Here is a 26,837-nt window from a genome sequence, read left to right as displayed (position 1 = left end):
CCTGACTACTTGGAATTATCCTGGCTGGGGCCACACCTATGTAGTTGAAAAGCGGTGATGGCTATATAGTTTCATCAAGGTATCTGTAGAGAGTTCAAAACAACTAATTCTGGTAAAAGGGTAGTTTTGCTGACTGCTTGATTAACAGTCTTTTTTGCTTAAGGGAGACATGATAAAGCCACAGAGGGGGTTATATAGCACCTTCTTTAATATATGTGCTTATTTAGAAGAAAACAATTATTTGGGATTCATTGCCACTTATAATTATCACTATTAGTCTGGTTTAACTCTGTTTAAATGAACTTTTAAAATGCTAAAAGCTTTCCTAAGTCCTCAGGAGAGAGTGAGTCTGTCTCTCTCAGTGGTAAAAAACTATCTGAACAGAGATTAGAGTATAGGAACTTTATTGACATGAAGTCCGTGCTTGCTTAAAAATACATTTGAACAAACGTATAGACATTCACGTCTCTTACCCAAAATTTTCAGGAGTAGAATGAAAAACATGTGGCTAGTTAAGTTTTAATTACATTTATGTGTATCAATGGGATAGATAGATATCATATATGAAGTTAAATATTTATTCTAATCTCAATAAAACAAGATAAAAACAGTCTTATAAAGCACAGCATAACATGCAGGATTATTTATGTACAGATACTGAAAAAATTATTTCTTCAGATGCAAGTCATGATGTCATTATTTGGTAAATGATTTTTCTGTTTCATTTTTTATTCTTTTTATTTGATATGAAAGTGTAATTTATTTTATTTTTTTAAATTTCTTATTTTTTAATTTATTATTATTATGTTAATATTATTTAAATTTTATTCATTTTTCTATCCTAGCTGTAGTCCCCACTCTCTTCTCCTCCTGATCCACTCTCGCTCCCTCTTCACCCCAATTACCCTTCCCTAGTTCACTGATAGGAGACTTCCCCCCCCCTCCACTATCTTACCCTAGCCTATCTGGTCTCATCAAGACTGTCTGGATTCTATTTCTCTGTAGCCTAGTAAGGCTGACTTGCCAGGGGGAGGTGATCAAAGAGCATGCAACAAAGTTCATGCCAGAGGCTGTCTCTGTTCCCCTTACTAGGGTGCTTTGATGGAAACTGGACTGCCAGCAGGATACCTCTGAGCAGGGGGTCTAGGTCCTCTCCATGCATGGTCCTTGGTTGATTCATCAGTCTCTGCAGGAACCCCTGGGCCCAGATTTTGTGGCCCTATTGGTCTGCCTGTGGGGATCCTGTCGCCTCCAGGTCTTTCTATCCCCCCTTCTTCCATAAGATCCCCTGCACTCTGCCCAAAGTTTGACTATGAGTCTCAGCATCTGTTTCAATACCCTGCTGTTTAGAGTCTTTCAAAGGCCTTCTGTGATAGTATCCTCTCCTGTTTCCTGTCTTTTCCTACTTCTGATGTCTATCTTGTTTGCCCTTCTGAATGAGCATTAAGCATCTTCCCTAGCTTCCTCTTTGCTGTTTAGGTTCTTTAGGACTATAGATTTTAGTATGTTTATCCTATATTATATGGCTAGTATCCACCTATAAGTGAGTACATACCATGTGTGTCTTCCTACTTCTGGGTTACCTCACTCAGGATGATCTTTTCTAGTTCCCACCATTTGCAAACTTCATGATTTCTTTGTTTTTAATTGCTGAGTAGTATTCCATTGTGTAAATGTACAATACTGTCTGTATCCATTCCTCAGTTGAGAGACATCTAGGTTGTTTCCAGATTCAGGCTATTATGAATAAAGCTGCTATGAACATAGTTTAGCAAATGTCCTTGTTGTATGGTTGAGCATCTTTAGGGTACATGTCTGGGAGTAGTATAGCTGGATCTTGAGGTAACACTAAGTCTACTTTTCTGAAAAAGCACCAGATTGATTTCCAACATGGCTGTAGAAGTCTACATTCCCACCAGCAATAGAGGAGTGTTTCTTTTTCTCCACAACCTCTCCAGCATGTGTTGTCACTTGAGTTTTTTAACTTAGCCATTCTGATGGGTGTAAGGTGGAATCTCAGGGTCATTTTTGACTTGCATTTTCCTGATGACTAAGGATGTTGAACATTTCTTTAAGTGTATCTCTGATATTCAATACTCCTCTGTTGAGAATTCTCTCCTTAGCTCTGTACCCCATTTTTTTAATTGGATTACTTGATTTGTTGGTGTTTAACTTCTTGAGTTCTTTATATATTTCTGGCTTTTAGCCCTCAGTCAGATATAAGGTTGGTGAAGATTATTTCCCAGTATGTATGCTGTCGTTTTGTTCTGTTGACAGTGTCCTTTGTTTTACAAAAGCTTTTCAGTTTCAAGAGTTCCATTTATTGATTTTTGCTCTTAGAACCTGTGCTGTTGGTGTTCTGTTTAGGAAGTTGTCTTCATTGCCAATGAGTTCAAGGTCCTTTCCCACTTTTTCTTTTAATTTAGTGTGTCTGGTTTTATATTGAGGTCTTTACCACTTGGACTTTAGTTTTGTGCAGGTAAATATCACAAGATAGAAAGATCTCCCATGCTCATGGATAGTTAGGATTAACATAATGAAAATGGCCATCTTGCCAAAAAGCAATCTACAGATTCAATGCAATTCCCATCAAAATACCAAAGCAACTCTTTACAGGCCTTGAGAGAAAAAAATTCAATTTCATATGGAAAAACAAAAGACCCAGAATGCTTAGAACAACCCTATGCAATAAAAGATTATCTGGACATATCTCCATACCTGATCTCAAGCTGTACTATAGAGCAACAATAATAAAAATGGCATGGTACCGGCATAAATACAGGCTGGAAGATCAATGGAATCACATCAAAGACCCAGAAATAAACCCACACACAAATGGATACTTGATTTTAAAAAGAAGACACTATACATTAGAAAGAGTATAACATCTTCAATAAATGGTACAGGTCTAATTAGAGATTTACATGTAGAAAAATGCAAATAAATCATAGTAAAATTTTTAAACCTACACTGAATTAGGTCCTTGTCAGCCTGAAGAGAATATTTTCTTCTCATCCTGTTTATTATTCTATGTAGTTTCTATAAACCATTTTGTTTTTTAATGTGAAAAGAAATATCTTAAAAATATGTGTAAATATATACAAAAATATTGTTCACAGAAATTTAAAATACCAAGCATCTCAAATAAATTTGTAGTTAGAAAAGTAAGTGATTAAAATGAATAATATATAATTTTAAGGAAATTTAAGCAATATTTATAAACATCCCAACTAAAATAAAGCCCATGTCTAGATAAATTTACAACACAATTATTTAAGACTTTAAAAGAGAATTATAACCCATGATTCTCAAATTATTTTACAAAGTAGAAATGAAAAGAACACATTTGAATTTTTTCTATGAACAATATTTCTCTAATTTCGAACTCAAATAAAGGCTCAACATAAAGAAAGAACTAAAGACCAATATCCCCGTTGAACATAGTTGCAGGCATTCTCATCAGAAAACTGCTGAACTGTTCATTACTGATAGATCCAGTTAACTGGGAAATTGTTGACATATATTGTGGACCAACTGATGATCACACCAGGTTCCAATGGAATCTCCAATCCTATAGTCACATAGATGACCCTAATTAAGAAATAGTTCATTAAACAAAACCCAAAGTCATGAGCCTGGGAAAGGAACTGATGAGGATGTGGAGGAGTCAATGGGGATGGGAAAGAAATGGGGACAAAGTAATCAGAATAGATTGGATACAGTTATTCAATTGACAAATAAGAGAAATGATTGATAATGAATGTGATAATTTTTAAGTTTCTGTTTTGGTCCCAGGTGTGGGCTGTGGGAATGATTCAGATGGTTCACAGCAGCAGACTCTTTGCTTTGTCCCAGCTTAGAGATAGTTTAAATTTGAGGACTCTGGAGAGAAAATAAATGCCAGAACCCAGAGAGTGTGGAGCTTGGAGAAAAATACAAGGCCGTTTCTGCTTCCCCCTTGCTTCCCCTGTTTGGTGTTGTGAGACAAGAAGTTAAAGAGGATTGTACTGGCTCCAAGGAAACCAAGGACTCTAACCAGCAGGAAGCAGCTAAGGGAACTGCATCCCCTCTCCTACTAACCCTTTCTCTCTCCTACCTGGTTTTGGGTGTTGAAAGGGATTGGGGTGGAGTAGGGAGAAAAATATATAAAAGAAAAAAATATCTTAAAATTAACCAGGAGGTGGGGGCACATATCTTTAATCCCAGAACTTAGGAGGTAGAGGCAGGCAGGTTTCCAAGTTCAAGGCTGTTCTGGTCTATTGAGTAAGTTCCAAGAAATCCAGGACTACACAGAGAAACTCTGTGAAACAAAAACAAAACAAACTTTGTGAAAACAAAAAACAAAACAATAATATTGAAATTAAGAAGGACAAAAGACCTCAGCAAATATTTCTCAGTAAAAGTAGAAAAATAGGAATCAGGCCCATGGAAAAATTATCATTATCAGTATTTATCAGAGAATAATAGGTAATTCTTAATGAATGCAGAAAGTGAAGAAAAGAGAAACATGTATCACCACAGAGCCATTATTAAAATATTGCAGTTTTCTCAAAACAATCACTGAAAGTTTCAATAATCACACTATCAGGTATACATAAAAAAATAAATGGAACTAGTATGGAATACAAGAGAATCATCTGCATTACTACATTCATTACACAGTTATTCACAAAAGCCAAGATGCATGAAAATCTGTCCGTAGACATATGATTAAATAAGGCACAGTGAGTATGCGAACACACACACACACACACACACACACACACGCACCCCACACTGGAACACTGTTCAGCTCTTAAAACAAGAAAACACTGTCACTGGTGGCAACATTGATAAAACTAGAGGAAATAAGCATAGAAAGGCAAATATTGTGAGATATTGTTACATGTGGAATCTGCATAGGAAGTGAATTCACAACAGGCGAACACAAAATTAGTATTGCCAAGGGCTGGGAAGAAAAATTCTACCAAGGAGTAAGAGGGCAATGTTGGTCAGAGAGAATACTCATTCAGTCAGGATGAATACATATGGCACACTATTGGACCACGTGGCTGTAACTTAAATTAACAACTGTTAGAAAGTAGATCTGAAATATTTTCACTCCACCAGAAAAGTAAAATTATGTAAGGTGACAGGTTTTAATTTGCTTGATTTTACTCATTTTTTTAATTGTACACATATACCAAAACACCTACATGTGCAGTGTAAATACAGGGATTTATCTCTCTCAGCAACTATTCTTCAATAAATCTGGAAAAACTATCTTGAGACTTCTCTATTCCATCATTTACACTGCATATTCCAAAGAATTATAATGTTTCAGAAAGCCTTCCTGGGAGGAGGAGTGTGGGGTTGTTTTAACAGCATTTCCAGGATTTTTCAGTGACTCATAGTTCTAGGCATTCATGTGAATTCCCAACTTGCATTTTAAACTTTGCAATCATTTAAGAAGAGAATGCCTTCCAACTTTTCATGATAATGAGATAAAAAAAAACAACTTCTCCTTAGAAAGCTTTAAAATGGTGTTAGTCTTTGCATGCCTTCTTCCAAAAACACCCCCCCACACACACACACACACGCACACACACACTGGTACTTTCACACTGTTAGTGAAATTGCTTCTTGAATTTTGAAGGATAACAAACATGTGACAGAGGTGACGTGTATTAATTACACAAAATGATAAAACAGAACATTATCAAGACCTTTAGAAGGTTCCACACTGAGTTTCAATTTTCCTTGGTCAGCTTTGTTCACTTTCTGTTCTTAGTATGTGTATCAGTCAGCTGTGACAAACATTTCTTTAATTACAGTGGCTTTGCTATCACACGTCTATTTTCATCATTTCATGTTTGTTCTTAAACTAAAAGAGCACTTCCTGTCAAAAATAAGATCTGCTCAAGTTAAGCTTTTGAAAAGTTTATCATGTCTCCAACAGAGCAAGGCAAAACAAGCCGTAGGATCCTAAGTACAAAATAAAGGAGTTAGTAAATGCTTACAGCAGTGGATTGTTAAAATGAGGGTTTTTCAGACAGCAGGAGAAAGAGAGAAGGTGATCGTTTTATTGTATCTTTGGGAGGCACAGTTATGTAGGTAGGCAGGAATTAGTATCCTTGGAGCCATGGAGGATGGAAACGTATCTTATGGCCAGCTTTGTATCCCATTTAAATTGATAACACTAGAAATGAAAATACTACAAATACCCCTTCTTAATTATCCTGGCCAAAAGAATGGAATATATATCTGCCCTTGAGAAAAGATGTGACATTCTGATCTACTTAAAGATCAACATTACACATCATTACTTCCTCCTTTAAGAGTTAATTCTCAGACTGGTGTGGTGGTGCGTGTGTTTAATCCCAGCATTCAGGGGGTAGACATAAGCAGATCTCTGTAAGTTCAAGGCCAAGATCTACAGAGGGAGTTCCAGGACAGCGAGGGATGTAATTCAGAGAAACCCTGTCTGGGGGTTGGGGGGAGAGTTCTGCCTTGGGATACCACCCCATAGGAAATATGAGTCACTTTAAGACATACTAACAGATGGGAAGAACATCCGCCCAATGCAATAATGTGCTTATATTTCTTCAGTACTCTTCTCAAAATGTAGTTGATTTTAGATCTCTACTGCTAAGCTTACCCACACTTTGAGTTCTTAACACAGAGTTTCCCCTTTCAAAACACACTTTCCTTGATATCCTGGAGGTTCTCACTCACTCTATGAAGTCTCCCTTACCTTACTATCTTCCATGAAGCTACACGATGACTCCACTGATAAACATCAGCTTTCTTGAACTCTAACTCAATACCTTTTTGTCCTTTTCTTTATCCTTTTCTCCCTGCAGGTGCTGGGATTCATAGCTTGCCTGTCCTGTTGATTTTCCTTCTTTCTTGAATCTAACAAAATTATCCTCGAGATTTCTTTCTTGTATATTTTTAAATTATTTTATTAGCCAGAATAAGAACACAAAAGGGATCTCCGGCTTCTCTCAGGGACACTAGCAGTGTGTCATCTGTGATTGTCACAGACATCTGCAAGAGCTCATCAGTTTCACTTCCATGGCTAAACAGACTCTGTCTCCTCAGGAAAATTTCCACGAGGACATCCATTATTGTTCCATCTTTCATTTTTGTACTTTAAAAGAATTCAGTTTATTTACTTTACATCTCACGGTGCCCCCCTTCCCTCTTTCTCCCTTTTCCTCTACCTTACCACTCAGAAAAGGGTAGCTCCCTCTTGCATATCAACCCTCCCCAGCACATCAAGTCACCTTAGGACAGTCAAGGCAGCCCTGCCAGGAGAAGGTGATCCAAAAGCAGGCAATAGAATCCTTGTTAGAACCCCACCACCACCACCAACAACAACAACAACTTGCCAGGCAACCCACATAAGACGAAGCTGTCCATCATCCACATATGTGCAGGGGGCTTAGGTCCAGACCAAACATGCTCCTTAGTTGATGTCTCAGTCTCTGTAATTTCTAATACATCTGGATTAGTTGTCTCTGTTGGTCTTCTTGTGAGGTCCCTGTCCCCTCCAAGTCCTTCCATCTTTGCCCCAACATTTACATAGGAACACCCCCCCCCCAGACCTCTGACCAATGCTTGGCTGCAAATTTTGCATCTGTCCAGATCCACTGCTGGATGTAGCCTCCAAGAGGACGTTTAAGTTACGTGCCTATCTGCAAACATAGCAGAGCATCATTAATAGTGTCAGGGGCTGGTTGTCTACCATGGAATGGGTCTCAGTTTGGGCAAAGTATTGGTTGGGCATTCCTTCAATCTTTGCTCCCTCTTTATCCCGTTACCTCTTGTAGACAGGGTAATTTTTGGATCAAAGGTTTTGAGGGTGGGTTGTTATTGCTCCTTCCACAAGTCCAGCCTGGTTAGGAAGTGGTCACTTTAGTCTTCACTTCCTCCCCTGTTAGGAGTCTCACCTGAAGTCACACCCATATCTTCCCAAGAGCCTACCTGCCGCAGGCCTCCAGCTTGGCAAAAAGATGCCCCCCACCTCAGTTTCCCATCTTGTTCCCAGCCCTCTCATCTCGAACTACTGTTCTCCCCACATCTGGTCCCCATATATTTCCCTGCCCATTCCATCTCCTGCCCAGTTCCCTGTCCTCATCCACTTCTGCTGTCTATTCTATTTCCCCTTCTGAGTGACACTCCGGCACCCTCCCATGGGTCTGTCTTGTTACTTAGCTTCTTTGGGTCTGTGGATTATACGATGGTTATACTGTACTACATAGTACTAATGTCTGCTTATAAGTGAGTACATACCATGTAAGGCTTTCCGGGTCTGGGTTACCTCACTCAGGATGATCTCTTCTAGTTCCATCCATTTGCCTGCAAATTTTATTATTTCTTTGTAGTTACATAGGTCACCACCAATATTCTACCAACGAACTCATAAGACATAAAAACCTTCAGCAAAGTGTCTGGATACAAAATTAACTCAAAAAGTCAGTAGCCTTTCTTTATGCAAGTGACAAAAGGGTTGAGAAAGAAATTAGGGGAACAGCACCCTTCACAATAGCCACAAATAACCCATAATATCGTGGTGCAGCTATGACCCAGCAAGTGAAAACCTGTATGACAAGAACTTCACATCTTTGAAGAAAGAAATTGAAGAAGATTTTAGAAGATGGAAAGAACTTTCATGCTGTGGATCTGTAGGATTAACATAGTAAAAATGATCATCCTGCCAAAAGCCATCTACAGAGTCAATGCAATTCCCATCAATATTCCAAAACAATTCTTTACAGACCTGAAAAGAGCAACTATTAACTTCATATGGAAAAATAAACATCCAGGATAGACAAAATAATTCTGTACAATAAAAGAACTTCTGACACTATCAACATCCCTGATTTCAAGATCTACCACAGAGCAATAGTAATGAAAACTTCATGTTATTGGCATAGAAACAGACAGGCTGATCAATGGAAGTAAATTGAAGACCCAGAAATAAACTCACACTCCTACAGGCACTTGATTTTCATCAAAGAATCCAAAACCATAACATGGAAGAAATAAAGCCTCTTTAACAAATGGTGCTGGTCTAACTGGATTTCTGAATGTAGAAAAAATGAAAATAGACCCATATTTATCACCCTGAACAAAACTTAAGTGCAAGTGGATCAGAGATCTTGACATAAAATCAGACACTAACTCTATTAGAAGACAACATGGAGAAAAATCTGGAGCTCATTGACATAGGAGACAACTTCCTGAACATTACACCAACAACACAGGCTTTGAGATCAACAATTAATAGATGGGATCTCATGAAACTGAGAAGCTTCTGTAAGTCAAAGTACACTGTCCATAGAACAAAATGGAAACCTACAGATTGGGTACAGATCTTCACCAACACTACATCAGAGGGCTAATATCCAAAATACACAAAGAACTTAAGAAAAGAAACATCAACAAATCAAATAATCCAATTAAAAATGGGGTCGAGAACTAGACCGAGAATTCAGAACTGAGGGATCTCCAATGTCTGAGAAGCACTTAAAAGAAAGGTTCAATGTCCTTAGCCTTTAGAGAAACGCAAATCAAAATGACTCTTAGATTCCATATCCCACCAGTAAGAATGTCTAAGATCAAATACTCAGGTGACAACACATGTTGGCCAGGATTTGGAAAAAGGGGAACCCTCCTCCATTGCTGGTGGGAGTGCAAACTTGTACAATCACTCTGGAAATCAATCTGGCACTTTGTCAGAAAATTGGGAATAGTTCTACCTTTAGAGCCAGCTTTACCACTCCTGAGCATATACCCAAAAGATGTTCTACCATAGTGGTTTTATTTGTAATAGCCAGAAACTGGAAACAATCTAGATGTCCCTCAACCAAAGAATGGATATAGAAATTGTGGTACAGTTACACAAGGGAATACTACTCAGCTATTATTATTTTATCTTAACAGTCTGAATTTGAAGCTTTTACTTCTTATTGCAGACTACTCATATAAGATTTAGTAAACTAACACTTACCCCATCAATCACAATATGTTGTAGAGCTAAACCTAAAATCACAGTGGAAAGAATTGCTAATTTTCCCTCACAGAATACCATAAAAGTAGTACTTGGAAGTGTGGGTTATTAAATAATTTCCAACATACCATATTATTATAGAATATGTTGATCTTATTTTTCAAACTCAAATGTATAAGGAAGATAGCAATTCTTACTACTTATAATATACTTTAGTATGACTCTGAGTTCTGAGCCCCTGAGGTGAGAGTAATTTGTCAAGTTTTAATTTTAGATTCAAGCTCCACCTTAATCTAGGCCATAGGGTAGTCCCCATTCTCACACTGTGCCACTCTTTAGTAAAATATGGGCCTCCTTTGTTTATCAAGTTAGGCTGTGGTTCAGAAAACAGATTTACAGTACTTTTTTAGGTCATTGAACACTGTATTTTTTATTCCAAAATGCAGACATGGAGAGCTTGTTAATTCACCATTGTTCTTGAAAAGGCATACCATGAAACCATAAAACCAAGTCTTTTATAGATACTTGCCACATTTGTGTTAGTTTCGATCTAAAAACCAGGGTGAGGACTGCTCACATATATCCTATAATCCTAGATCCTATGAAGGCTTTTTCAAATCTTGAAGCACCCCTGGTATCTCTCTTCTGGAAGTAAGTGAAAGTATTTGCCATATTTGCCACCTTGTGATGTCTTAATTAATTTTCTAATGTTGTGACAAAACATCACAGATGAAGTCAATATAGAAAATAAAGTATTTAATTGGGGTCTCGCTTAGCGTTTCAAAGGGTGAGTCTGTGGTCATCATGGTGGAAAACATGTCAGGAGGCAGGCAGGCATGACTCTAGTGAAGTATTTGAGACTTACATGTAGAGACAACAGGCACAATGGAGGAAAAGCAGGTTATAACTCAGAAGGGTGCATACTTTGGAAATCACAAAGCCTACCCCCAGCAGCACACCTCTTCCAATAATGCCATACCTCCTAAACCTTCCCAAACAGTTCTACCAGCTGCAGGGCAAATATTCAAGTACATGAGCCTATGGGAACCATTCCTGTTCCAAACACTACATGACTTCTTGGTATCTCGGTTTAGATTAGTCTAGGTCCAGGATATAGACTTGCAACCAGGACAGGAATAAGGAATATGTTTGAGAACTACTGAAAATAGCAGTAGGTATGTGTGGTATTGTATACAGTTTCTGGGTGATCTAATAAGGGACAGGGGGTTCTTCCCACATAGAAATACAGATGGGTTCATCCCATCTGCAACAAGAAGGAACTGGCATGCTCACAAAACAATTCTTGGGAGACTTTCTGTTTGCTAAGAAAACATTCCATAAACCCAGTGGCTCTTAAGTGTGACTGCCTGGGGTTGACTCCTTTGCTGCTTCTTCACAGAAAAAAAAAAGTCTCCGTTCAGTTTGGAGGAGGAAGGCTCCCAGTTCAAGATGCAGATCAAGATGCAGTCACTGATGAGTTAATGAGTTTCACTGAGAATTTGAAGGATAACAGTAGGAAAAACTTGTTCTCAAAGTCCATGTTAACATACCTTACAGTCAGGGGAATCTCTAATACATTGGAACAGCTTTTTCCTTCATGCCTTTCATTAAATCATTTAGGACATATCCACATACTCACAAGATGTTCTGGTTCTAATACTTTAAAATTTTATATTGTTGTAATAGTGTTACCCTACGGAAATATAAGATGGAAGGGAGAGTTATGAGTTTCCGTTTCATGGTCAATTGGCATACAACAGCCTAACTGCTCAGTGACATATAACAATACAAAACTATTTGTTACTCAGAGCACATTGAAATACAAGTTTCTGGGGCACATAATAGTGGGGATCCCAGTCTGTGTTTTAGCTGAATTTCTTTTGGGCCTTGCCATGTATCTCTATTAATTTTTGTTCAGAGAGGTTCTGTAGGGTTGGTCTTGCCAGAGTTTTGTGTAGAAGTGTGGAGTTCTCTTCCCACTTTCTACTAGTCAAAATTCAGTCACATGGCTAACCAGGAAGTTTAGGTCATGTACACATTTAGGAGAGGATGGTAAGCCCAATACCTGAGAGCTGGCCAAACATCTGTGCCACCCCCATGCATACTATTTTTTCCCATCTTTTATTACTTTTCTTTCTCTTTCTTTCTTTCTTTCTTTCTTTCTTTCTTTCTTTCTTTCTTTCTTTCTTTCGTTATTTTTTTCAATTATTTACATCCTGGTTGTAGCCCCATCCCTTCTTGCCTCCAGTCCCTCCTTCCCAGTACCTCCCTCCTTCTTCCTCCTCTCCATTTCTCAGAAATGGGGAGTCCCTCTTCCCATACACTCCAGATTATCAAAAATGGCATCAAGACTGAGCATGTCCTCTTCCTATGTGGACCAGCAAAGCAGTCCCATCCGAGGGAAGTGATCAAAAAGCTGGCAAGTTTGTCTTTGTCTGATGCAGTCCTTGTTTCCCTTTCTAGAATGAAACCAAAGCTGTCCGTCAGCTACATCTTTGTATAGGGTCTATGTCCAGTCCATGCATGGTCCTTGATTGATGCTTCAGTCTAAGCAAGCTCTTCTGGACCCTGGTTAGTTGGCTCTATTAGTCTTCTTGTAGAGTTACTGTCATCTCCAGGTCCTTTTATATTTGATCCAACTTTTCCACAAGATTCTCTACTCATTGCACAATATTTGTCTGTAAGTCTCAGCATCTGTTTTGAGGCAAGTCATGGTACTGACTCTCATAGGACAACTCTGAAGGCCTCCTACCTGCAAGCTTAGCAGAGTATCATTCATACTGACAGGGGCTCCCATATGGTGGGTCTTTAGTTGGGCCAGGCATTGCTTGGACACTCCCTCAATCTATCTTTTTCCTGCACATCTTGTAGGCAGGGTAAATTTTGGGTATAAGTTTTGTGGTTGGGTTGGTGTTCCCTCCTCTTCTAGAAGACTAGTCTAGTTAGAAAGTGTCCTCTTTAGTCTCTATGGCCTCTGCTACTAGGCATCTCTGCTTGAATCCTCCTCATATCCTCCCAGGAACTTACACTGATTTAGGTCTCCAGCTTTTTACAGACATACCCCACCCACAGTTTCTCTTTTCTCTACAGGCCTTCTGTACTTTTGCCCTTGATCTTTCCAAGTCTAATCTTCACCCCCTTATAACCCTGTACCACCTCTCCTAATTTGTTCCCTCTCTTCAACCACTACTTCTGTCTTTTTCTCCTTCTGAGTAAGATTTAAGCATCCTCCCTTGGATCCTCTTTGTTGATTATCTTCTTAGGATCTGTGTCTTATACTATGTTTATCCTGTTCTATATGGCTAAAATCCACTTATAAGTGAGGACATTAATGTGTGTCTTTCTGGCACTAGGTTACCTCACTCAGGACGATCATTTCTACTTCCATCCATTTGTCTGAAAATTTCATGGTTTCTTTGTTTTTAATAGGTGAGTAGTATTCCATTGTGTAAATGTGCCACAGTTTCTTTAGCTCTGTCTTTAGTTGAGGGACATCTAGGTTGTTTCCAAGTTCTGGCTATTATGAATAAAGCTGCTATGAACATAGTTGAGCAAATGGTAAAGAATGGTAGAAAATCTTTTGGGTACATGCCCAGGAGTAGTATAGCTGGATCTTATAATGAGCAAGAGTTATTCCCAGTTTTCTGAGAAAGAGCCAGATTGATTTCCAAGTTGTACAAATTTGTACTCCCATCAGCAAGGGAGGACTGTTCCCCTTTCTACACATCCTTGCCACTATGTGTTGTCACTTAGGATTTTGATCTTAGCCATTCTGACTGGTGTGAGATGGAATATCAGAGAATCTCAGAGTCATTTTGATTTGCATTTCCCTGATGACTAAGGACATTGACCATTTCTTCAAGTTTTTCTCAGCCATTCTAGATTAGGATTCCTTTTATTGAGATTCTTTGTTTAGTTCTGTACCCCATTTTAAAAAAATTATTTTTATTTATTACAATTTATTCACTTTATATCCCAGCTGTGGTCCCCTCCCTTGTCTCTTCCCAATCCCTCCCTCACTCCCTCTTCTCCTCCTATGTCCCTCCCCTAGTCCACTGATAGGGGAGGTCCTCCTCCCCTTCTATCTGACCCTAGCATATCAAGTCTCATCAGAACTGGTTGTTTGTTGGTGTTTGTTTTCTTGAGTTCATTATACATTTTAGATTTTAGCACTTTTGTCAGATGAAGGATTGGGGAAGATCTTTTCCCAATCAGTAGACTGTCTTTTTGTTTTATTGACAATGGTGGACACTAATTTAAAAGCAAAATGCTGAACTTGGAATTTGAAGTCACTGGTTTTCACTGCATTTCTCCACTTTAGGATCACTGTGGTTCCTGAGCTTTACTTCCACGAAGGAGTTGTTGTCTTATAATCTCAGACAAAAATCTTCAGTGACTCTTCAGATCCATAGACTGTCAAAATCCAAACAAATATCAGCAATTTTGGAGTTTCAGTATGTTTTTGAGACTGTCTTTATTATGCGGGTAACACCAGTTACTACCAACAAGAATTGATGATATAAAACGGGAGTTATGTTTTCACTTTGCAGTCAGGGGGTTCTTCTGTGTATAAAACTGGGGATTCACTGTTGTTGCCTGAGCTTCTTTTTGCAATTAAGAAAATGAAAAAGCCAATGATACAGGATAGCTCATTAGATTGTGCCAGTTAGTATTGGCTCAAATCACGAATCTGTCTTCATATACATATGTATGTATGTATGTATGTATGTATGTATGTATGTATGTATGTATGTATGTATGTATGTATTTATAATTCTTTTGTCCTAAACTGTCTTGCTTAATGTACACCTTCTGGCTTAGCATCTTTTAATAGTTTATGCTGTTAGGATGCAGGCATCCTTGACCCTGAGTTAGTCATAAAAACTGAGATTGTATTGTGAAATTTCAAACTGCTGTTAAGATGATGAAAGAAATATTTTATAAATAATCAGGTATGACATTACCAACAACTATTTTTATTCTTTGGCATTATGCTGAAATCCTTGCTATGACTGTTGCCAAGGAAATGAGTAAAGGAATTTGTGTATATTGAAGGAAATGGAAGGAAGTAAAATTCCCACAACATGCAACATGATACTATATTTATTTTTTTCTGTTGAAAACCATTTGGTTTAAATAAAAATTACTAATATCTGCAATAATGAATACCTTGTGAACTAAAAACATATTCATTTTAAAGCTAATATACTAAAGTATGGTAAGTCTTTTATGCAGCTAAGAGCAGGTATAACTGTAGCTACCAGTAATACAGCCCCTGCACTGGGTAAAGAAGAAATAAATACTTAAGAGAAAAGATAGCAGAACACTCCTATTACAGGAAGGATGCTTCTATTTTTGTTGAACTAATTGTCCCGACCTTGTCAAAACCATGATTCATCATCCCTACCAGAGTATTTTTTTTTATTTAGGATTGCGTTATTTGTTATTTTATTCATTTATAGGGACAGGACCTCTTGTATTTCACTTAGTATCTCAGTAGCTGAAGATAATTTTGAACTTCTGATCTTCCTTCTCCTGCCTTCCAAGTGCTGAGCTTCTAGGTATCACTGTGCCTGATTTATGTGATACTAAGGGTCAAACCCACTGCTTCGTGAATGTTAGGCAAGAAATCTGCCCACTGAACTATCTCCCTCACTTCATTTAAAAGATGGTTTTGCAGTAATGGGGATTAAATCTAGCGTCCTGAAGATGCCTGACAAGTTCTCCAAACCTGAGCTGTTTTCAGACCTCTTTACTTTTTATTTTGAGGCAGAGACTCACTGAATTGACTAAGCTCACCTCAAATTTGCATTCCTTCTGCTTCATCCTCTTGAAGGAACTACAGGCATTTACCACCAGGTCTGCATAAGAATTCTTGGATGTATTGAGTCAGTGAAGCTCAAGAGAGTTATAGATGGTCATTCCTGAGAAATGTTAATTTGTTCATTCATTCATTTAACAAACAAACCTGTGTAGAAGTCATGGATACTCTCCGAAGGCGATAGAAAGGGATAATATTTATTCCCAAGTGTGATGATCTGTGTACACAAGCTATGTTCATGACCCAGTGAATGCTGAATCATCAGGAAGTATCGACATTCAAATGTTTCCAAACTGTACAACAACTTCTATTCAGAGATAAGGAAGCATTCACTTTGATTAGAATAAAAATGTTCATTCATTTACCAAGTGAAACTATTTTATAAGTGCCCCATAAATATGAATTAGGAGATAAAATATAAAACATCGAGATATAACCAGATGACAGGTCAAAGGCAGGCTTGGTGAGGACTGAGACCTCATAATTCCCAGTTAACAGTGGAGACAAGATTAGGAGAAACCAAGCAACCCAGCGGAGCCCCTGGAGGACTATGTAGACATGCTTAACCTTCTACCAACCTTCTGAAGACCAGGAATCATTTCATGGCACGTGGAACTTCTTTATAAAGTGAGAGTAAAGCATATTTTCATTAAGTTTTCACTGGTTTTCACTAAGTTCATCGCGACACAAGCATTTAAGACATGTAGTTTCATGAAGGAAGAAATCTCCTAGGTCATGGTGGTTTCAGCAGCACATAAGAACGATCCCCTTTCAAGAGCGGCAGGAATTTAGACCAAAAGAAAGCTACTTGTCACACATTGAAAATGCACACCACAGAAAAGGAAGTAGAGGGAATTTAAGAGCTGAGGTTGAAAACAACAGAGGTTGTGTTTGGCCACAATGAAGGCATAGTGTTTGTCAGAAAGGACGGCATCAGCTACTGAAATACAGGACAAGGACCAGCCCCAGATCCAAGTGTGTGAAAATCGAGTCTTTATAAAGCCACACATTATAGGCAGACATATATAACTGGCAGAACCGTTTTTTATTTCTAGTAATATATTTAAAGATAGCAGTTCTGAATTTGAGTTGTGTCCTTTCATACATGGATTTTTGCTCTTAATTAAAATGCTTCATATCCCTTAATCCGTTCTTATCCTTCAGTTTTTTGCTGTATATGAAATTTTAAATCATGTAGAATTAGTGAGAATGTAAACTGTCTTTTATAATGGCTTTATTTTCATACCACCAAAATCTTATTAAAATGTAGAAATGTTAAAATATTAAGTGTCTGTAAAATGTGATGCTGGTATTAATTCGGGAGGGTTTAAGTTTTTGAAATGGATATTAATTGCACTAAAGATTGCAGTGTTATTCTTTGATGTTTCTGGAATGTATTCATCCCTTGAGACATGCCATTACACACCTTTCCTTCCCAGAAATTCTGCATTTAGGAACTTGAAAGTTTAATTTACATAATTGACTCCTTTTCATTTTTTTAACCCATTAAGTTTTAAAAAAGATCCTACTACCTTAAAATTTTTTGTGGTTTCACCAGAGTATTGAATATGCTTAGAGAACAAATTTAATTGAAAACATTTTTGTAATGTATTTATGAAATACTCTATGACCCAGAGTAACCCAGAAAATGGCTTGCATAAAAGGGATTTATTCTGGAAAGAGTGATAATATCAACAATGGAAGAGTACAGAAAACAAATATAAGAGTACAAATAAGTCAAGTTAGAGAGGGAAGATTACTGCAGACGGGGATGATTGTCCAGATGTGACCAAACTTGAAGAAAGGACCTCATTTAGGATGAAGGAAGTGTTCTTCCCAAACACAAAATTCAGACTGAGTACAAGAAGAAAGTTCATTGCAGAGAGAGAGAGGAGGAGGGAAAGAGAGAGAAAGAGAGGGAGAGAGGGAGGGAGAGAGATAGTGTGAGGTAATTCAGCAGTTTTTGGACTATAATTTAGAGTCAAATTCTCAAGGGCCAAAGAGAAGGCAATGGAGGAAAGAAAGAGAAATTGATTAGCAGGAGAAAAAAATGCCATGTGAAGGTCAAGGAAAATTTGGATTGAGATGGGGCCACCGAAGGAGGTGAACTCCAGAGTGAAGTTTCCAGAGAGCATTAACAGTTGAAGCTACAGTTTAGAAGTCCAAGCAGAAAAACAGTTATGATAAATGGGGGCGGCAGGAATAGCCCACTCATCTGAGGAGAAGAAAATTAGGGTCAAGGAAAGTTGTAGAATAAGATCTGTGTGGGTGTTTCAGGATGGATAAAATGTGATGAAATGAAAGTCAAATACCTACATGAATATGTGGGACATATTGCATTTCTCAAATACAGAAAATGGACAAAATTGCATCATTCAGAGCATTAGATAAATTTAATATTCAATGTACCATGAGTCCCTTTGACACATAAGCATCTTCATCTTCCAGAGATGTAATTTTGATAGCTAGCAAATTTTAGTATGCTTCTTTTCTGCAACAAGTAATCACCAGCAACGACAAGGTACCATTTATATGAGCAACAGTGGGGAAGAGTCAGGGCAATTACTTCTTTACTAACCAAATGGGCCCTGTTTTCCTGTGGGACTACAGTGTGCAGTGACGTGCTCTTCCTGTTGCTACAGTAAAAGCACCTGCTACTCAGCAACCTCACCAATGAGGAAATCCTCCTTTCTGACAATAGAGTAGTTAGTCTGCAGCTTCTGTGCCTCCGGATCTTCCCCCAGCTACAGATAACACAAAGTTATCATCTGACTCACGCTGCACATTGTGAGGGGCAATGGTCTCCGGATAGAGAGGCATGCGACCCAGGCAGGCCGGCCGCTGCGTCCCCAGGGCTTTCACTAACGGTAGCAACGTGAAAGAGGAATGTTTTTGATTTGCTCGGAGATTGCTACACTTGGGGGACATATAAACCCAGAGCTGCGAGTTATTGTCACAGTCATAGCAAAGAAAGATTCTTGAGGTGGAGGCAAGCCCTGAAAACACGGGGCCTGTCTGTGAGAACTGCGCACAGCACTCTCTACCTGGCATTATGGCGCTTTATGAACATATTTCATATTTGCTACCACAATGAGAAGCAAGGGCTTTTGTCTTTTGTTCTTTTCAGATATGGACTCTCAGATATTGTAACCTCACCATTCTAAGATCTTCCCTTTTGTTCTCCTATTGCAGGAAAAGAAAACCTCACATACTCAACTGGTTTCTGCAGTTAAAATTGTCAGTCCCGTCCATTGAGATATAAGCAGGGTAAGCTAGGAGAAATACTTAATCTTCTAATGAATGATGTGTACGTCTGACGTTTCCTCTTGTTAGTGATTGGAAATCATTTGGGTTATTTTTTTTTTCTGTTGCTGTTATAAACACTACAATCAAGAGCAACAAGGAGAGGAAAGGGGCTATTTTATCTTATGCTTCCTGGTCACAATTTGCCATGGAGCGGAGCCAGGGCAAGAACATGACTTTAAGAACTGAAGCAGAGATTATGGAAGAACATTGCTTATTCTCCTTGGCTGATGCTCAGCCAGTTTTTTTTTTAGAGCCAGGAATATCCTTCCCACTGTTAATAGTTCCCACAGTGGGTTGGGTGGTTCATTATCAATCAACACTCAAAATATTTTCCTGCAGACTTGGCCACAAGTCAATTTGATCTGTGAATTCTCTCAACTGAGCATGCCTCTTCCAGTGGAATTTTTGGTTGCTCCTTGTTGGCAATAAAAGGAACCAGTAGAAACATGGCTGACGTCTTGATGTCTTGACCTTCCATAGTGCTGTTAGAAGGAGGCTGTGACTATACAAGCGAGGAGAAGCCAGGTTATTTACAATAGCTTCTACACCAAGACTGAAACTACATGCATCCAGACTTTGTTTCTCGCTAAGAAACTTAAAATTTGATGAAATTTGTTTATGATCACTTGGACCTTGTGTTATGGAGGTAGGAATGAGTTTCCAACCTTTAAGTTCCTCAAATAATGTACAAACTGCAATCTGGATGCCTTCACCATTAATAGTAATCTGAAGGCTGGCAAAATATTGTAGTAGAATGAATATATACACACTGTCAGAAGTCTTAAGTAGATGTCTATTTTCTATGGTTCAGTGGCTTTATAATAGGATCATTTGAAAGTCTATGATTCTCCATGCATACACCAAGTATTTTATACAGTGTATAAAAAATCCAGGGGTAAAACCCATACAAATGTATGCTACTCATTCTATATATTGTTGTTTTATTTTTAATATTTGTTCAATCTGATTATTTTTATTTTGTATATACGTATGCATTATGCATTTATTTGTTTGTCTATGTCTCTATTCACATGTGCTATAACATGCATACAGAAGTCACAGGAAAACTGACAAAACTTGGATCACTTCACCAACTACATGTATCTCAGGAATACAATTTAGCACTTCAGATTTGGTGGGAAATCTGTTACTCACTGAGCCATTTAGTGGCCCTGTTGTATTTTTTTAATTAATTACACTTTATTCACTTTGTATCCCCCCTCCAGATCCCTCCCTCCTCCCTCCTCTCTCCTCTCTTCCCAACCCCTCTCTTCCTCTCCCTTCTCCAGGCATGCCCCTCCCTAAGTCCACTGTTAGGAGAGGACTTCCTTTCCTTCCTTCTTATCCTAGTCTATTAGGTCTTCTTCTGAGTGGGTGCATTGTTTTCCTCTGTGGCCTGGTAAGGCTGCTCCCCCCACAGGGGGAGGTGATCAAAGAGCAGGCCAATCAGTTCATGTCAGAGACAGTCCCTGTTCCTATTACTATGGAACCCACTTGGACACTGAACTGCCATGGGCTACATCTGTGCAGGGGTCTTAGGTTATCTCCATGCATGGTCCTTAGTTGGGGTATCAGTCCCAGGAAAGACCCCTGTGCCCAGATTTTTTGGTTCTGCTGCTCTCCTTGTGGAGCTCCTGTCCTCTCCAGGTGTTACTATTTCCCACTTCTTTCATAAGATTCCATGCACTCTGCCCAAAGTTTGGCCATAAGTCTCAGCATCTGCATTGATAGTCTGCAGGGCAGAACTTTTCAGAGGCCCTCTGTGGAAGACTCCTGACTTGTTCCTTATTTTCTCCTTCTTCTGCTGTCCATCCTCTTTGCCTTTCTGAATGGGGATTGAGCATTTTAGTCAGGGTCCTCCCTCTTGATTAGTTTCTTTAGATGTACCAATTTTAGTAGGTTTATCCTATATTATATATCTATATGAGTGAGTATATACCCTCTGTGTCTTTCTGCTTTTGGGATACCTCACTCAGGATGATCCTTTCCAGTTCTCACCATTTACCTGCAAATTTCATGATTTCCTTGTTTTTTTATTGCTGAGTAATATTCCATTGTGTAGATGTACCACAATTTCTGTATCCATTCCTCAGTTGAGGGGTATCTAGGTTGTTTCCAGGTTCTGGCTATTACAAATAAAGCTGCTACAAACACGGATGAGCAAATGTCCTTATTGTGTACTTGAGCATCTTCTGGGTATATGCCTAGGAGTGGTATGGCTGAATCTTGAGGAAGTGCTATTCTTAATTGTCTGAGAAAGCACAAGATTGATTTCCAGAGTGGTTGTACAAGTTTACATTCCCACCAGTAACGGAGGAGAGTTCCCCATTCTCCACAACCTCTCCAGCATATGTTGTCACTTGAGTTTTTGATCTTAGCCATTCTGATGGTGTAAGGTGAAATCTCAGGGTCATTTTGATATGCATTTCCCTGATGACTAATGATGTTGAGTATTTCTTTAAGTGTTTCTCTGCCATTAGATATTCCTCTATTGAAAATTCTCTGTTTAGCTCTGTACCCCATTTTTTAAATTTTTTATTTAACTTTTATTAATTACACTTTATTCATTTTGCATCCCCCATAAGCCCCTCCCTCCTCTCCTCCGGTCCCACCCTTCCCCCCCTTTCTGCATGCATGCCCCTCCCCAAGTCCACTGATAGGGGAGGTCCTCCTCTCCTTCTTTCTGATCTTAGTCTATCAGTTCTCATCAGAAATGGCTGCATTGTCAGGGTTCTAGGTTATCTCCATGGATAGACCTTGGTTGGAGTATGAGTCTCTGGGAAGTTCCCTGTGTTCAAATTTTCTTGTTTTGTTGCTCTCCTTGTGGAGTTCCTGTCCTCTCCAGCTCTTACTATTTCCCACTTCTTACATAATTTTTTTAATTGGATTACTTGATTTGTTGCTGTTTAACTTATTGAGCTCTTTATATATACTGAATATTTAGCCCTCTTTCAGATATGGGGTTGGTGAAGATCCTTTCCCAATCTGTAGGTAGTAATTTTGTTCTGACAGCAGTGTCCTTTACTTTATAGAAGCTTTTCACTTTCATGAGGTCCCATTTATTGATTGTTGGTCTTAGAGCCTGTGCTGTTGGTGTTCCGTTCAGGAAGTTGTCTCCTGTGCCAATGAGGTTAAGGCTCTTCCACACTTCTTCTTCCAACAGGTTTAGTGTGTCTGGTTTTATATTGAGGTCTTTGATCCATCTGAACTTTAGTTTTGTGCAAGGTGATAAGTATGGATCTATTTGCATTTTTCTCCATGTAGTCATCCAGTTAGACCAGCACCATTTGCTGAAGATGCTATCTTTTTTCCATTGTATGGTTTTGGCATCTTTGTCATAATCAGGTGTCCATAAGTGTGTGGGTTTATTTCTGGGTCTACTATTCAATTCCATTAATCGACCAGTCTGTTTCTATGCCAGTACCATGCAGTTTTTAGTATTGTTGCTCTATAGTACAGCAGAGATACAGAGATACCTCCAGAAGATTTTTTATTGTAAAGGATTGTTTTGGCAATTCTGGGTTTTTTCTTTTTCCATATGAAGGCGAGAATTTTTCTTTCAAGGTCTGTAAAGAATTGTGTTGGTATTTTGATGGGAATTGCATTGAATCTGTAGATTGCTTTTGGTAAAATGGCCATCTTACTATGTTAATCCTGCCAAGCCATGAGCATGGGAGATCTTTCCATTTTCTGATATCTTCTAATGCTTTCTTCAGAGACTCATTTTTTTTTTCATACAAGTCTTTAACTTTCTTGGATAGTGTGACAACAAGGTATCTTATGTCCTTTGTGGCTATTGTGAAGGGTGTGGTTTCCCTAATTTCTTTCTCAGCCCTTTTGTCTTTTGTGTACAGGAGGGCTACTGATTTTTTTTTTGAGTTAATTTTGTATCCAGCCACTTTGCTGAAGCTGTTTATCAGCTGTAGGAGCTCTCTGGTAAAATTTTTGGGGTCACTCAGGTATACTATCATGTCATCTGCAAATAGTGATACTTTGACTTCTTCCTTTCAAATTTATATTTTCCTTGATCTCCTTTAATTATCTTATTGCTCTAGCTAGGACTTCAAGAACTATGTTGAAGAGATATGGAGAGAGTGGGCAGCCTTGCCTTGTCCCTGATTTCAGTGGGATTGCTTTAAGTTTCTCTCCGTTTAGTTTGATGTTGGCTATAGGCTTGCTGTATATTGCCTTCACTATGTTTAGATATGTGCCTTGTATCTCTGATCTCTCCAAAACTTTAAACATGAATGGATGTTGGATTTTTGTCAAATGCTTTTTCAGCATCTAAGGAGATTACCATATATATATATGGTAATATATATATATTGTATTTTAACTAGCTTCAGCTCAACTATTCTAAGTTGCATTTAAGTTGTGGTAAGTAGTAGAGACTTGATATAATACGATTGTCTACTTGTTTTATTTTTTTTCCCTTTGGTCGAAAATGTTTTTTTTTTTCTTTATATCCTGATTATGGTTTCTCCTCTCTCTACTTCTCCTGGTTCCTTCTCCTCCATTCCCATCTGTATCCACCCTCAAAACAGACAGGCTTCTAGGAGTTAATAGTATAATATAATACAATACAATACAATACAATACAATACAATACAATACAATACAATACAATATAATATAATATAATATAATATAATATAATATAATATAATATAATGAGATAAATAAAAAAATAATACATTGGGGAAGACAAAACAAACAGACGAAAATGATCCCAAGATAATACACAAGAAACAGGTGTAGATGCAGAGAACAGTTTCACATATCTGGGAGCGTCATAAACATAATAAACTAGAAGCCATAATATATATGCAAAAACCCTTGAAGTAAAGATAAGAGAGAAAAATATATGTATATATAAAATAAAAATAACAACAAAAAAGACAATTTAAAAAAAAAAAGCCTGACACAACATTAAGTAAGGAACCTCCAAAGATGCAATTGAGATTGTTTTCTGTTGAGCATCTACTGCTGGGCATGCAGCTGACTCATTTGTTTTCAATTAAATTTATTTTTTTATTTTTTACAATTATTCACTTTATGTCCCAAGGTGAGGGCGTGGCTGGCTCTTTAGAGAATATTTTTCCCGTAGTAGAACTGCCTTGAAGAAAATGAAATTTTCATTTGCAAGTGGTTATCAGTTGGAGATAACATCTGGATTAGGGGTTGGGGCATGTGTCCACTTCTCTCAGCTAGCGGTAAGATCCCACCAGATGCAGACCTGTTCAGGACATGTGCCTGCAATCTCTGTCTCTGCAGTTTATACGTGAATTCGTCCTATTGAGTTTCAAGAGCCTTGTTTCCTTTGTGTTTCTCATTCCCTCTGGCTCTTACACTTCCTGCCTCTTCTGTAGGGTTTTCTGGGCCCCAAAGTGAGGGGTTTTAAAGGAGACATCCTGTATAGGGTTAAGTGCTCCAAAAGCTCTCATTTTCTACATATTGTTTAGCTGTAGGTCCCCATCTGCTGCAGGAGGAAGCTTCTCTGATGTTGGCTGAAAAAGGCACTGACCTGAGTATGCCAGAATTATATTAAGAGTTACTGTATTTCCATGCTTTTTTAGTAGAATAGTAGTATTTGGTTTTACCCTAGGTCCCTTGGCTATCTAGATAGATTCTTGGTCACCCTAGCAGTGTATGGTATGGTTTCCATCATGTCGAGTGGACCTTAGGTCAAAACCAGGTATTGGTTGGTAACTATCACAGCTTTGTGCTTCCATTACCCCAGCATAATGCCACTCCTTGTGGACCAATCATTCAAACACATGAGTCAATTGTGGCCATACCTATTCAAGCTAAAGCGATGTCCAAGAGTGGCTCTGGAGTTAATTTGGTTCCTGTGTTCCTGAGAAAACACAGCACTGATTTCCATAGAGTCTGTCTGAGCATTCAGTGCCGTATGTGCCTCATGTCGAGGGACATCTATTTTGTTTCCAACTTGCAGCTAATATTAATATAGTCCATTGTCATAATGGCAGGAAACATGGCAATGTGCAGGCAAACATGGTGCTGGAGAAGGAGATGAATATTCTACAACCAAATCAGCAGGCAGCAGGAAGTGAACTGCAACACACTTCCTCTGTCAAGGTTAAACCTCGTCCAACAAGGCCACACAATTCTATAATGCTACTCCCTATGGACCACTATGGAAACACATGCGTCTATTGTGGCCATACCTATTCAAACCAACACATCTAACACAGCTGTATCTAAGAGCGATACAGCTGGATCTTGAGGTAGTTTGATTCGTATCTTTCCCAGAAAGCACAACCCTGATTTCCACAGTGTCTGTATGAGCTTATGGTACCAACAGCAATGGATGGGTGTTGCTCTTACTCCGCATTCTGACTAGCATGAGCTGTCATTTATTTTATTGATCTTAGCCTACTGTACATACTACTGTATGTAAAATGAAATCTCAAAGTAGTTTTGATTTGTATTTTCCTGACAACTAAAGATGTCAAACATTTCTTTGAGTGTCTCTCAGCCATTTGTATTCCCCCTTTGAGAAATCTTTGTTCAATTTTGTACCCTATTTTTAATGAGTTATTTGTTTTCCTGATGTCTAGGTTTTTGTTGTTGTTGTTCTTTATGTATTTTGGATATTAATTCTCTACCAGGTGCAGAGTTGGCAAATTCTTTTTTTTTTTTCTATTCTGTAGACTGCTTGTACAGATGACAGTGTGTTTGCCATGCAAAAGTTCCATGAGGTCCCATTTATTATTTGTTGGCTTTACTGTTGGTGCTAACGTTTTTCTGTACAAAACATCTTTTCCTGTGCCAATGAGTTCAACGTTATACCCCATTTTCTCTTCTATCAGCTTCAGTGTATCTGCCTTTATGCTGAGGTCTGTCATCCAAATGGAGTTGAGCTTTGTGCAGGGTGATGAATATGTATCTATTTGCATTCTTCTGAATGGAAAGATACAGTTTGACAGCACCATTTGGTGAAGATACTGTCCTTTTATTTTCCAGTGTATTATTTTTCAGAGATCAGGTGTTACTAGGTGTATGTGTTTGTGGATCAATCTGCCTGTTTTTGTGCCAAGACAATGATTATTATTTGGGATTGTTTCAGCTACCCTGGGTTTTTGTGTTTCTATATGAAGCTGAATATTATCATTTCAAATTTGTGAAGTACTCTGTTAGAATTTTGATGTGGATTACATTGAATCTGTAGATCTCTTTTAGAAGGATAACAATTTCTTACTGTTGTTAATCCTTCAAATCCATGAGCATGGGAGATCTTTCCACTCTTAGGGCCTGAGAATCACTGAAGAAAGAAACTAGACTCAAGTAGTATGCAAAAGCAAGAAGCATTTATTCTGAAGAAATTTATCAGCATGCTGGGGCCACCATTCCTTAGAATGGGACCAAGAAGGAAGCACATGGGCTCAATTTAAAGGCAATTAGGGGGATTTTCAGAATGAGTGAGGTAACCTTTCATTTGATTGGTTAGTAGTGACTCAGGAGGTAGGGGAGGATTTAAGATTGGCTAAACATTTAGGAACTTACCAGAGTTGCCAAGGCCTTTGTCTCAGGTTTGCTAAATCATTATACTTAGGTCAAGCCCATGTGTTAATCTTTAAGCTGATTGGTTGCCTTTCAGCTACAGTTTTCCCAGAAACTGTTTTCCTATGATCTGAAGGGAAAAAAAGAAAGAAAGAAAGAAAGAAAGAAAGAAAGAAAGAAAGAAAGAAA

Source organism: Psammomys obesus, unplaced genomic scaffold, assembly GCF_907164565.1.
Source record: "Psammomys obesus unplaced genomic scaffold, mPsaObe1.curated_primary_1811, whole genome shotgun sequence".
In the NCBI taxonomy this organism is placed as follows: domain Eukaryota; kingdom Metazoa; phylum Chordata; class Mammalia; order Rodentia; family Muridae; genus Psammomys; species Psammomys obesus.
The sequence above is the reverse complement of the archived record's forward strand: the minus strand, read 5'-3'. Positions refer to the sequence as shown.